The sequence below is a fragment of the Salvelinus namaycush genome, chromosome 13 (genome assembly GCF_016432855.1).
Source record: "Salvelinus namaycush isolate Seneca chromosome 13, SaNama_1.0, whole genome shotgun sequence".
Lineage (NCBI taxonomy): Eukaryota > Metazoa > Chordata > Actinopteri > Salmoniformes > Salmonidae > Salvelinus > Salvelinus namaycush.
The window spans coordinates 21,435,125-21,447,586 of NC_052319.1; the positions used below are offsets into that span (position 1 = coordinate 21,435,125).

At 39.5% G+C, this 12,462-nt stretch overlaps 1 pseudogene; it reads right to left on the reverse strand.

Moving 5' to 3' along the window:
* Nucleotides 1-733: 733 nt before the first annotated feature.
* LOC120058322 lies at nucleotides 734-8,192 on the reverse strand (annotated as a pseudogene).
* Between the last annotated feature and the right edge of the window lie 4,270 nt (nucleotides 8,193-12,462).

Below are 12,462 nucleotides of genomic sequence, written 5' to 3' on the forward strand. Positions count from 1 at the left end.
AGGTGCACCTGTGAAATGATCATGCTGTTTAATCAGCTTCTTGATATGCCACACCTGTCAGGTGGATGGATTATCTTGGCAAAGGAAAAATGCTCACTATGAGGGATGTAAACAAATTTGTGCACAACATTTGAGAGAAATAAGTTTTTTGTGCATATGGAACATTTCTGGGATCTTTTATTTCAGCTCATGAAACATGGGACCAAAACATTACATGTTGCATTTACATTTTTGGTCAGTATACATGTTCATTTCACGGAGGTAATGAACTGCCCATTGATCAGCACAGCATTTTGATAAAACAGGACCATGTGTGCAAAACAACAGTTGCCGTACCAGGCGGTGATACAGCCCAACAGGATGCTCTCAATTGTGCATCTGTAAAAGTTTGAGAGGGTTTTTAGGTGACAAGCCAAATTTCTTCAGCCTCCTGAGTTAGAGGCGCTGTTGCGCCTTCTTCCCCACACTATCTGTGTGGGTGGACCATTTTAGTTTGTCCGTGATGTGTACGCCGAGGAATTTAAAACCTTCCACCTTCTCCACTGCTGTCCTGTCGATGTGGATAGAGGGGTGCTGCTTCTGCTGTTTCCTGATCCTCTACTTTGTTTTGTTGACGTTGAGTGAGAGGTCGTTTTCCTGACACCACACTCAAGTGCCCTCACCTCCTCCCTGTTGGCTGTCTCGTCGTTGTTGGTAATCAAGCCTACTACTGTTGTGTCGTCTGCAAACTTGATGATTGAATTGGAGGTGTGCATGGCCACGCAGTCATGGGTGAACAGGGAGTACAGGAGGAGGCTGAGCACTCACCCTTGTGGGGCCCCAGTGTTGAGGATCCCAGGTTATTTTCTCCAAAGGCCTTTAGCATTAGAAAGTGAGAAACAATTATAGATTTGTAGATGTGTCTGACAGTCATCGGAGTGCAATTCATGGGTGAATTATTTCAATAGAAAAGAAGAAAAATACATTTCCTAACCTATATATTTTATTTTCACTGGAAAAGTCCTTCAAACATCAACCCCTGGGCATCAAAACAAAAAGATACAAAGACAGCTGACACTTAGAAACAAACATAACATTATCAAGCAAATTTTCTGGCAACCGTGTACAGGAACAAACTAACAGTAGGTTAAGTCTTACATTAGATGAATCACACACACACACACACACACACACACACACACACACACACACACACACACACACACACACACACACACACACACACACACACACACACACACACACACACACACACACACACACACACTTTAAATACTTATTTGAATCCACCAATCAAATGTACAAAAAAAGGATCCAAACATTTCAAAGGTCCCTGTATGCATGGCACGGGTACAGAAAGCACCTTCTCCAAACAGCTAGGCTGCCCACGACAGATGAAAGAGAGCAGTACCTAGCCAATTGCTTTGCCCTAGTTTTTATCAGGCCTGCAATCTGGAGCCCGCGCACTGCAAGCCTGTGTACCTGGCCGAGACTGCCGAATATCAGCGCCACCAGCTTGCACCTACACCCTAGGCTGTCCAAGCGTACCGCGATGGGCTGGTACTTAAACAGCTTCTCGGCAAAGGCCCGCTCTGTGTAGTCATCAAATGAGCAGCCCACTTTAAAAATGAGCACACACACACACTGTAGAGTATCTGAGAAAGTGGAGAAGATCCTACAGAAAGGCGGAAACCTGTGACACTGAAGCCACTGCAGCGTGTCCTGCGGTGAGGACGATGGCACAAGGTGCTACATGTCAAAAAGAAGAAGAGCCATTGAAATAACTAACTATAGCACCCACTGACTGCCCATCGTCTCCAAACAATCGCCTAAAAAGATGAGAGCAATGGCATTAATACTACTCCTGCTGTTACTTACTCAGAAGAGCAGCCAGACAGAATCAGCTCCCCCTGCTGGATTGGAGAGCTGTTGCTATAAAAGTAAAGTGTAACACAAACAGGGAAGAGAACAAGAGTTGGGTCATGGAGTAATGATTTGTGCTGATCGGACTAGTGCAAATAGGCAGTTCCAATGGATTGGACGGTAGATAATGGAGGATCTAATTTGGCTGAACTGAGACCTCGTCCTACATTTGCCTGACGACTCATACTGAATTTTATTCCGCCCGTCCGCCCTCCCTCCCTCCCTCCCTAAATCCATTTATCGCAACATACATTCAGTCTTTGACTACCACCGCAGAAGTCCTTTCTGCTGACGTCAAAGTGAGGGGCATTGTACAAAACAAGTCATCAGCGTTTGGATCGTTTCTAACCAATCAGAGCATCAAAGCCAATGACTATTTCTGAAATGCAGCTTTACCCATGTGTGTTAAGGCTCTGGCCCAATCCATCGGTTTCTGGGACCAATTAGAACAGCTTAAATGTGCTTGTATTTGAGAAGTAGTTGGGAAGGAGATCATATCCAGACTCATTATGGAGAAGAAACGTAAGTGGGGTCGTTGCGTTTGGCATAAGGATTCCTACATAAGGATTCTTTGCAAAATGGATTGTGCAACTGAACTGACAAAGATGCAAATAGATACATCCAGATAGGAAAGGCGTTAGCACACATGCACTCACTCACAGACACAACCCACATCCACAATAATTCTAACCCTAAACCTAACACCTAAGCCTAAAATAGCCTCCTCACTTCTCTGAATTGTAGTTGGTTTACTATTCTTGTGACTACTTCTGGTTTCTCACAAGTATAGTAAAATGTGTGCACACACGCATGCACACACACGCACACACACACACACACACACACACACACGCATGCACACACCTGCTGCTACCAGACTTATTATTATTATTATTGCTAATTAAATACTGCACAATTGAAACACTTGCCTCCCAATCCCCCCTTCCCCAAAACACATGTAATTATTGGACTATAAATTGTGCCTTCCTGTATTATACTTATGCTAACTTCCTGCAATAAAAATAAAAAAATGCCATGGGGCAAAGAGAAAACATTGCAGTTTTAAAGCTAATTTCCGGCAATTCTACACATTTTGCCATTGGGCATAGAGGAAAATGTGTAGTTTTAAAGCTAATCTCAATCTACTCTACACATTTTCCTATGAGTCTGCTTGCTATGAATTCTATCTGATAGCCTTTGGATGTTTAAGTAGAAATACAAATAATGTCCCGTTTAGAACACTGACAAGTAGAGAGCATAAAAAAAAGAAGAAGATTGTTCTATTCTACTGAGCCATTTACTTTATGTTCGTATTCTTATATTTTATTACTTTTTAATGTTGTTGCACTGCCGAGAAGGAACCTGAAAGTAAGCATTTCGTTGGACGGTGTATACCATGTGTATCTTGTACATTTGACTAATAAAACTTGAAACTTTAGTTTTACCCATCAGTGAAGCTACATGAAGTAGGGGAGCTGTGGTAGGCTGGGAAAGGAGTGCAGTTAGTGCTACCGAGATTTGGGGCATCAGGCCAAAGGGAACACTGAAACAAAAGAGGCAGAAAAACTTTAATAAGATGGTCCTGGCAGTGAGAGTGGCAAGTCTGGTTCATGTTTTACTAGAACATTGTGATTGTAGTCTGACACAGACATAGGTGGGAAATCCTAGAAAACCAAAACCAGGTTAGTAGAAAACAATCACTATTTGTTCTGGAACAACAAGCACTATTGGTTCCTGCATGTTGGCTGATGCCAAAAGACAAGGCACTGACACCCTAACTGTCCAAATCATTAACAGACAACTGTATCAAGGGCTAGTTAGAGTGACATTCAACTACGGAGTCCAACAACAAAATTAGTGGACTAAAGCAACATATTAACATGTTATGACAGAATAGCTAGTCAAGAGACACACGACCACAGTGTCAGGTCCCTTACCTCTGTAAGCATGGTGGTTTCATGAGAGGGATGATATTTCTCCCTGTCTTAATGGGACTTTATCAATCTTTTCCCTGTCAGTCTTCAGTTTGCGATCAGCTCCTTTTGTCTTCAAGAAGACAAGAAAACATTAGTTAAGTACAGAAAGAAAATAAATGAACAAATATCTCCCACCCACACCCAGTAAGAGACCCTTTACCTTGAAGACCTGGACCTGACAGCTGGAGAAATGCAGATGCTCCAGGTACTCTCCATGTTCGTTCTGAGTGAAGGTGTCTATCTGGATACGGAAGGGCACTCGCTTCTCCCCACCATGCTTCCTAGGGGTTAACTCGGTGCCAATGCAGTTGACCTGCACACAAACAAACATACAACATACACAATCCATGAGTCATTCTATAAATATGGTAATAAGAATTTCAAATGCAAGAGACGTGTGGGATTGGAAAATAGTCACTCTGGGAAGTGGGAACTCACAAATACTTTAGAAATTCCTTAAATTCACCTTAAAAAAACACATTTTATATGTCAACGTGATTTTACTTTAATCCCAATTCCACCTCTGGACCCAAATAAGCTAGAAAGCAGGGACAATAAAGATATTTGACCGTGTTACCTGAATGAAGACGGATGCGTTCTTGACATGATCCCAGAGAAACTTTACAGTGTTGAGCTGCAGCGAGTGGGCACGAGGCTTGACGACACCCACAGAGAGGAGAATATCTGGACACAATCAATAAATCAGTCAATCACAGCAGGCAAGAAGGAATTGTAACGCTCTATTTTACACCCCGCCTTTTACCAGGTAGTTACTTAGAAATTACTAGTTAAAATGATAAATACCTAATAACTGAATAGTAATTACACTTCAATATCAGACCTGTTATAAAGTTGATACAAAGGTAATGTAGAAATCCTCAGATATCATAGGTCAATTATCAAACATAGACTGTGGTCAGACTTTACTTAAGACGTTCTCTGGTCTGCAGGCAACCAGACTGACCTATATCCAGATCCTGTCCCGGTATGTTCCATCTTCATTCCTCCAGCTGCTGATGTCCTGTGTACTGCAGGCGGAAGTCGTGAAACACCACATGCACAATGCTCTGTGGACAAGCAGGACAAAGCATTAGTACGAAGCACAGTGCCTAAGCAAGGCAGCCTCGCATGTGGCCAATCACCATGTCGTTCGGCAAAGTGCGAAAAGCTACACACAATCCCCCAGAAGAACCATTTACAGATCATTTCGTCAGGCAGCATTAAAGGAGTGGAAGTTCTATGGATTTCATCACCCATGGCTTCAGCTCATACGAGTAACACTTAAAAGAACAGCCTACAGATTCCCACAGAGTAAAAACATATCAAGGGAGATAATGCTGCCGTTAAAGATGGAATCCGCAGAAGGGGGAAACAGCGCCACGGGCTGCCCCACCACCATTGCTATTGTTGGCGAACTAAGGAGCGTCGCGCAGCATGGTAAAATAAAAATACACCGCGCGATGATGTCCGATGAATGTTTCGCCATTAAGGATTCCGGCTTTAAAGCCATAGGAGTCCATTATGTCTGATTGTTGTGAAGTAAATAACTGCCTTTATAACACAATTATTTGTTGACAGATGCTGTGGGATAAAAACATCTATGAGTGCTATTAAGACGTTAGTGAGGAATCAATAGTAGCAGTTTGAAATGTCACCATTTGAGAACTTTTTGCTAAGCACATACATACAGCGTTGAATGTTTAAACCACTGGTCTGGAGAGTTAACAACAGAGTAGATAACTGTCTATACATACTTTCTTATTGTTTCCACACATACAAAAGGACATCAATTCATGTTTCTCCTCGCTGTTGCATTAGTATTAAGTTAATTGCACACTAAACCTACTAAGATAAAACAAATCGTAAAATGAACAACCTGTAAAAACAACCTGTTTCCGTTCATTTCAGGCTGTTACACGGAGACTCATGCATGGCTGCCCAGAGCCCAAGGCCATAGACACACCAAACATGTCATATGTTTGTACAAGTTCCACCTGTTCCATTCTAGTGTTGTTAGATTGCTTCATTGAGCACAACCGAAATCTGACGGTCCTTTCCTGACAGCCTGACGACACGGAACTTTCAAGTTGATGAAGCTGTGTATTCGGACATGTCTAAATTCAATCAAATGACTTAATTTTTGCATATGCATATCAGCCTTTGTCTTAAAGAAAGTAATTTGATTGAATTTCAATGGTGATAGACAAAGGTATGTCAAAGTCTTGACTCCCATAATTGAAATCACTTAAAAAACAAACATAGAACCAACATATTATAACAACCTGCAACAAAATGTGCACACAGTTGCAACTTGAGTTGTACTAATGGGTGTTATTCATAAACCAAATATACCACTTGTTCTTTTTCAAATAATGAAATAAAGTTAAACAAGGTTTCCTTTACAACAAACAACAAGTGTCTTACTGAAGATATAAACAAAGGATTGTCCTAATTTCCTTGCTATAAGATAAAACACTCGTTTTACATTTCAACAACGTAAAAATATGTAAAACGTTATAAGTCCCAGAAAGCAGAATTGTCCCATAAAGCAGAATTGTACGTAAGATAGACATATGCAAAAAGAGCAAATAAGACAACTAGAAGGTACGTGATGTGTTGTGTGATGAAGCTGGTGTGTTGTAGGGTAAGCTGAACTGAGTGGTGTGTGTAGTGGTGTCTATGTTCAGAAGGGGAGAAGTTGGATGATAGTACCAAGTCTTCAAAGATGGCACCTGCTCAAACGCTGAAGTGGAAAGAAGAGGACTGATGAGTCACCTGTGTGTTGACAGTTTCAGGAAATGGAGGATACATAAACAGATAGAGAAAAAAAGGTCAGGGAATAGGTTACATGAAAGTCAAAAATACATACACAATACAATTAACCTACCTTTAAACATTTGCTGCTTATATCTGTATACTACACTAGTTTTCTGTTAACCATACGGATTTCGTAGGACTGACCTACATTTTTAAACATTAAAACAAACCTCATTAAAATGGAAAAATGTGAAATAAATTAATCAGAGAAAGGGGCAGTGTAGGAATAGGAATGTATTCAATTCAACACCTTTTCTTTTTTTTTTACTTTAAAAATCAGGTGGTGCCTCTAGAGAGCCCTTGCAGTATCCTCCAAAGGTTTTCAACCACATTATGGTTGAGCCTGCCAATTGTAAACTGCAAAGCTTTACTGTTACAATATACATCCTAGCAAGCAAGTGCTTCTGTGCAATAGTAATATCATATAAACATATACAAGAGAGAGAATATGACCAATACATTAACTTACTTTGCCTAAAGATGAGCTTGAAGTTGTGTGTGATGCAGTTTTGTTTAAGAAGGATGTTTTTTTCCACATTTTATCTGTGCTGAGGGAGAATGTTCTTCTGAGTGGGCCAACACTCAATGAAATTAGTTCTTCAATCCCATCCAACAACATGTGCATTTAGTAATAAAGAAAGATAGCTACCTTGGTTTAGATAAGTCAGAGTTTCATCCTGCTGTTTTACAGCAGGCGAGGTTGCTGCACAGAGAACATATTGAAAAGGAAACAGTTTGTCGCCATTTTCTGTTGCGTGTCATTCCTCATCGTGTTTCAGGAAAGGTGACAAAATATCTCTAGAGAGAACAGAAAAAGAGGGGGGGGGGGGAGGTGTGGTTGCTCATTAGAAGATTTATCTAATCACAAATAAGTCGGCGGCTTCTCAATGGTCAGCCAGAGATTGATCTCATCAGCACCTCTTGGCCAAGGTGCAAAAGTAGGTAAAAAAAACAACTTGTATGATGCATAATCACATTGCATGAAATGATTTAGGCATATGATGTCTACATTATATTTATATCTGAAATGCATTGGAATAGGTCAATTTGCAAGGCCTCGGCCAAAGTTCATGCAAGCAAGACTCAAGTGTGATAATGGTGAAATGGGTAAAACAAGTTTAAATTGTCGAGGGTGTCATGGCCTTAGTGCGCAAATAAACAATTATTGTTGCTTTCAGTCCCCTTCAAATAAAGCATTTAAGAAAAAAAGTCACGTTTTTCTCTATTGCATGAAACTTTTCTGATGATAAAAACGTCTCCTAAAAATACAAACGTTTCCCGATTGGAGATGTCCACTTACCGAATATAACTTGCAGTTGAATGCTGATGGTAGTGCTTGGGCTGGTTGTGCCAAAACAACATGTTTTCCAGTGCAGCGTCTATGGTATCCTCAGAAACAGAGAATGGGAATTGGATATGGCACCCTGATCTTTCACTTCCACAGGTAGGTCTGCTAGCTCTCTCAGACCTTTGCTGGCCAGCTCCCTGCTACAGGCTTATATACCCGCTATGACATCACTTTCAATGTATTAGGACACCTCACATAACCTTTGAGAAGCAGAGTGGGACTCACTGTTTGTGTCCCAAATGGCACCCTATTCCCTACATAGTGCACTACTTTTGACCCGGGCCCATATTGCTGTGGTCAAAAGTAGTGCACTATGTAGGGAATAGGGTGCTATTTGGGATACAAACACTGACCCACCTCTCCTGCCCCGTTGGTAGTGGTAGCCTAAAATCAAATCTTATTTTTCTAATGACAAGCACAGTCAGATCTATCTTCATGTAACAAAAAATGTGGCTAACACGGCTGGTTAATATTTAGACAGAAGAACTAACACACCTCGGCACTCAACTCTGTAAATGAACGGGAGACTGAGCAATCCAACTGCAAACAATGCTACTGATACTGCTGCCTCGAGTCAAAGTGGATCAACTAAATATACAAAGACCAACCTACATAAAGTATATTATAAAAAGTGAATCAACTTTCATGGTTGTTTATTTCTAGAGCAAACAAATGTACATTGTTGCAAATCATCTATCACAGGTGGATGTTAACGAAACCTTTCTGTACAAGTTGTCATGAAAAACAAAATAAAACAATTATATAAATACAGATATGACTCTTACATGACAAAACAAACACAAATAATAACATGCATAGTGAACAGATTTCTAGGAATACCATCATCAGTAGATCATGTGGACAGTAAATGAGCCAGATCTTCATGAGTCATCAGCCAATACAGTACTTTATGTCTGTAACAAAATGACTGGCTTCCCTTACACACAATAAAATACAATTAACATACTTGTAAAAGGATGATGGCCCCATTTGAAAACAAAAAACATTTTTTTGCGATTTGAAACTGTTAAGCAGATGGGAATAGTTGCCAGATACTGTACTTAAGTACCAAGGCACACACACAGCATACCTTATAAAGCCACATGCCCAAATTTGTAGTACTTTACTAAAGGAGAACTAGGATACTTTTACAGTACATGTCTGCTTGGCATTTTGAGACGGTTATGCCCTGTACAGTGTACATAATTGTCTAGGGCAGACGGAGACTGTTAAGTTTTGGTCAATTTACAGAACACCGTGAGTGTATTGCGGCCAGGTGTCTTCCTCCCCTACCAAAATAATAATTTAATTGTTGTAAAGGCTGACCAAACTGATGAGGTTACAAGTGCACTTCAACAGCCAAAACAGGACCCATCGATGTAAGGCAGCACAAATTGGATGTGCTGCCCAAAAACATGCAAGCTAATTCACTAACGAGCAAAAAAGTGAGACAGCCAACCTTTTTATTTCATTTCATGAAAGTTGCAAAGCGGTGATTGATCAAAAGTTATGTACAAAATACTTAGTTTGCTCATCATGGTATTTTCTTTATTGCAAAAGCTGTAGTTAGGTGAAGGGAAGGTGACAATAAGAAGTGTGTAATACTGTATTATTATAAACAACTTAAATTTGCATCATCATGGTGAATATTATTGTATCTGTTTGCAAGCCTGTTTAGTGTAGTTCATGGGGTAATGGTTTCACATTTTTAAGATCTGAGAACTTCTGTATGTACATCCATCCTCTCCTTTCAACAGTACAAGTGATCCAAACATTATTTAGGAAAATGAACATAAGGCCTGGTAGGGCCGGTTTCCTGGACACAGATTAAGATTAGGATTACAAACACACTTTCAATTGATATTCTCTATTGACAATAGTTTCTAATCCAGGACTAGAATGAATCTGTGTCCGGGAAACCAGCCTGTAGTTTCTTTAGATTCTGTCTCAATGAATGCACTGATCTCCTTCCAAAACCGAGCATGTAACTTTCGCATTATCTACAAGTGTAGGGTTTTTACTCATCAGACAAGTACACGTTATAAGCAGCAGCATCATAGTTAACAAGTAAAATGCCATAATCTGGCTACACAGGTGGAAAAACGGGGAATAAATAAATGTGACACTGGATTGTTTGTTGTCATGACTGACAATGGCCCATTCATTCAGTGTCTGACATCATTAGCAACATGGTCATTGAGAACACTCATTCTAATTTTATGAGTTGGGAGGGATCCATTAAATTTCACTTGATTGAATCAGGGATTTAAAAAAAAAAATGTATTATTGTCTTTTCTTCCCTAAATAATGTTGTTAATTTGACAAATCCGAATAGAGTTAACCTCAACCATAAGGTCAGAAAGAAACACAGTTCCATATTTATCTATATCCTTATTTCACACAAAACAAGTTTAAACATTTTGAACAGCTTTACATTTTAGTGTTCATTTTGTGTTGAAAAAATGTAGATTATCAAATGTATTTTACTGTATTTTTATTTAATACAGTACTTATTTCTCAGGTTAGAGCCAAGCTATTAGCTGCAAGTTGGTCTCTGACAATGTTTCCGCCGGAATTTCTCACAAACTAATAGATAATAATAATAAAACATAATGTTTGCCTACCTGGGCGTAAGTGAGGCTTCATAATTGTCCAACTTAAAATGTTCAAATATTTCTTCTAACACTTTTTATAGGATTTCATAACATCATCCCTCAGTTTATAAAGAAAAAAACGTGAGATTACTACTCATTCTACTAATTTCAATTGCTGCCATATTTGGTGTTCAATGTTCCCAAACACAAGTCTTCAACCTGGTTTATATCAGGGCTTTGTATCATCACTGGGCCAGCCATATGATTCTTAGTTTATCACAAACTGAATGCCATGTGGTCCCCATGCGAAAGAGGTATTCCAACCTCAATTGGCCTTCCTTGTTAAATGTGAAGGAATTAATTCATCCAACTACAGTATAACTGCATTTTAAAGGGATGTTTTTTTATTTTCTTCTGAACCAATTTCAGGGCATTATTTGCTATTGGACCATATCATTGTTATTGGACCATATCATAACTCCTGGTTTCGTCCTTTCCCCTACGGTTACTTTTTGAATGCTCAAGCAAATAAGCATCCAAAGTTACATTATAAAAAATGTCAGCAAAATAGAGTGTTGCCGTAGATGTACAGTATCTTGACCCCCAATCATTCTTATAGAGAAGTCAAAAAGCGTTAAACCACCCTATACCCAGACCACACGTTTATATAAAAAAAAAAAAGACAAAACGGGAGAAAGAAATTCGATGACAAATGAAAGGACAAGTTCACTGGAGAGAAAATAAAGAAAAGGCCGGGAGCAAAAGTACGTGAATTGAAGATGTGATTGAAGCAGAGGGTCATCCGGAGGAATCCAGCGTGGTGAAGGAGAGAGAATCTCAGGAATGGAGAGGTCTGGAAGAGGCACAACCACAGTACCAGTCAAAAGTTTGGACACACCTATTCATTCAAGGGTTTTTCTTTATTTTGACTATTTTCTATATTGTAGAACAATAGTGAAGACATCAAAACTATGAAATAACACATATGGAATCATGTAGTAACCAAAAAAGTGTTAAACAAATCAAAACATACTTTATATTTGAGATTGTTCAAAGTAGCCACCCTTTGCCTTGACAGCTTTGCACACAATTGGCATTCTCTGAACCAGCTTCATGAGGTAGTCACCTGGAATGCATTTAAATTAACAGGTGTGCCTTGTTAAAAGTTAATATCTGGAATGTCTTTCCTTTTTAATGCGTTTGTGCCAATCAGTTGTGTTGTGACATGGTAGTGTTGGTATACAGAAGATAGCCCTATTTGGTAAAAGACCAAGGCCATATTATGGGCTCAAATATAATCATCAAAGAAACGACAGTCCATCATTACTTTAAGACATGAAGGTCAATCAATGTGGAAAATGTCAAGAACTTGACCTGGCCTCCACAATCACACGACCTCAACCCAATTGAGATGGTTTGGGATGAGTTGGACCGCAGAGTGAAGGAAAAGCAGCCAACAAGTGCTCAGCATATGTGGGAACTCCTTCAAGACTGTTGGAAAAGCATTCTTTATGAAGCTGGTTGAGAGAATGCCAAGAGTGTGCAAAGCTGTCATCAAGGCAAAAGGTGTCTACTTTGAACAATCTAAAATCTAAAATAAATGTTGATTTGTTTAACACTTTTTTGGTTACTACATGATTCCATATGTGTTATTGCATAGTTTTGATGTCTTCACTATTATTCTACAATATAGAAAATAGTCAAAATAAAGAAAAACCCTTGAATGAGTAGGTGTGTCCAAACTTTTGACTGGTACTGTATGTGTGTGTCCCAAATGGCATCATATTCCCTATATAGTGCACTA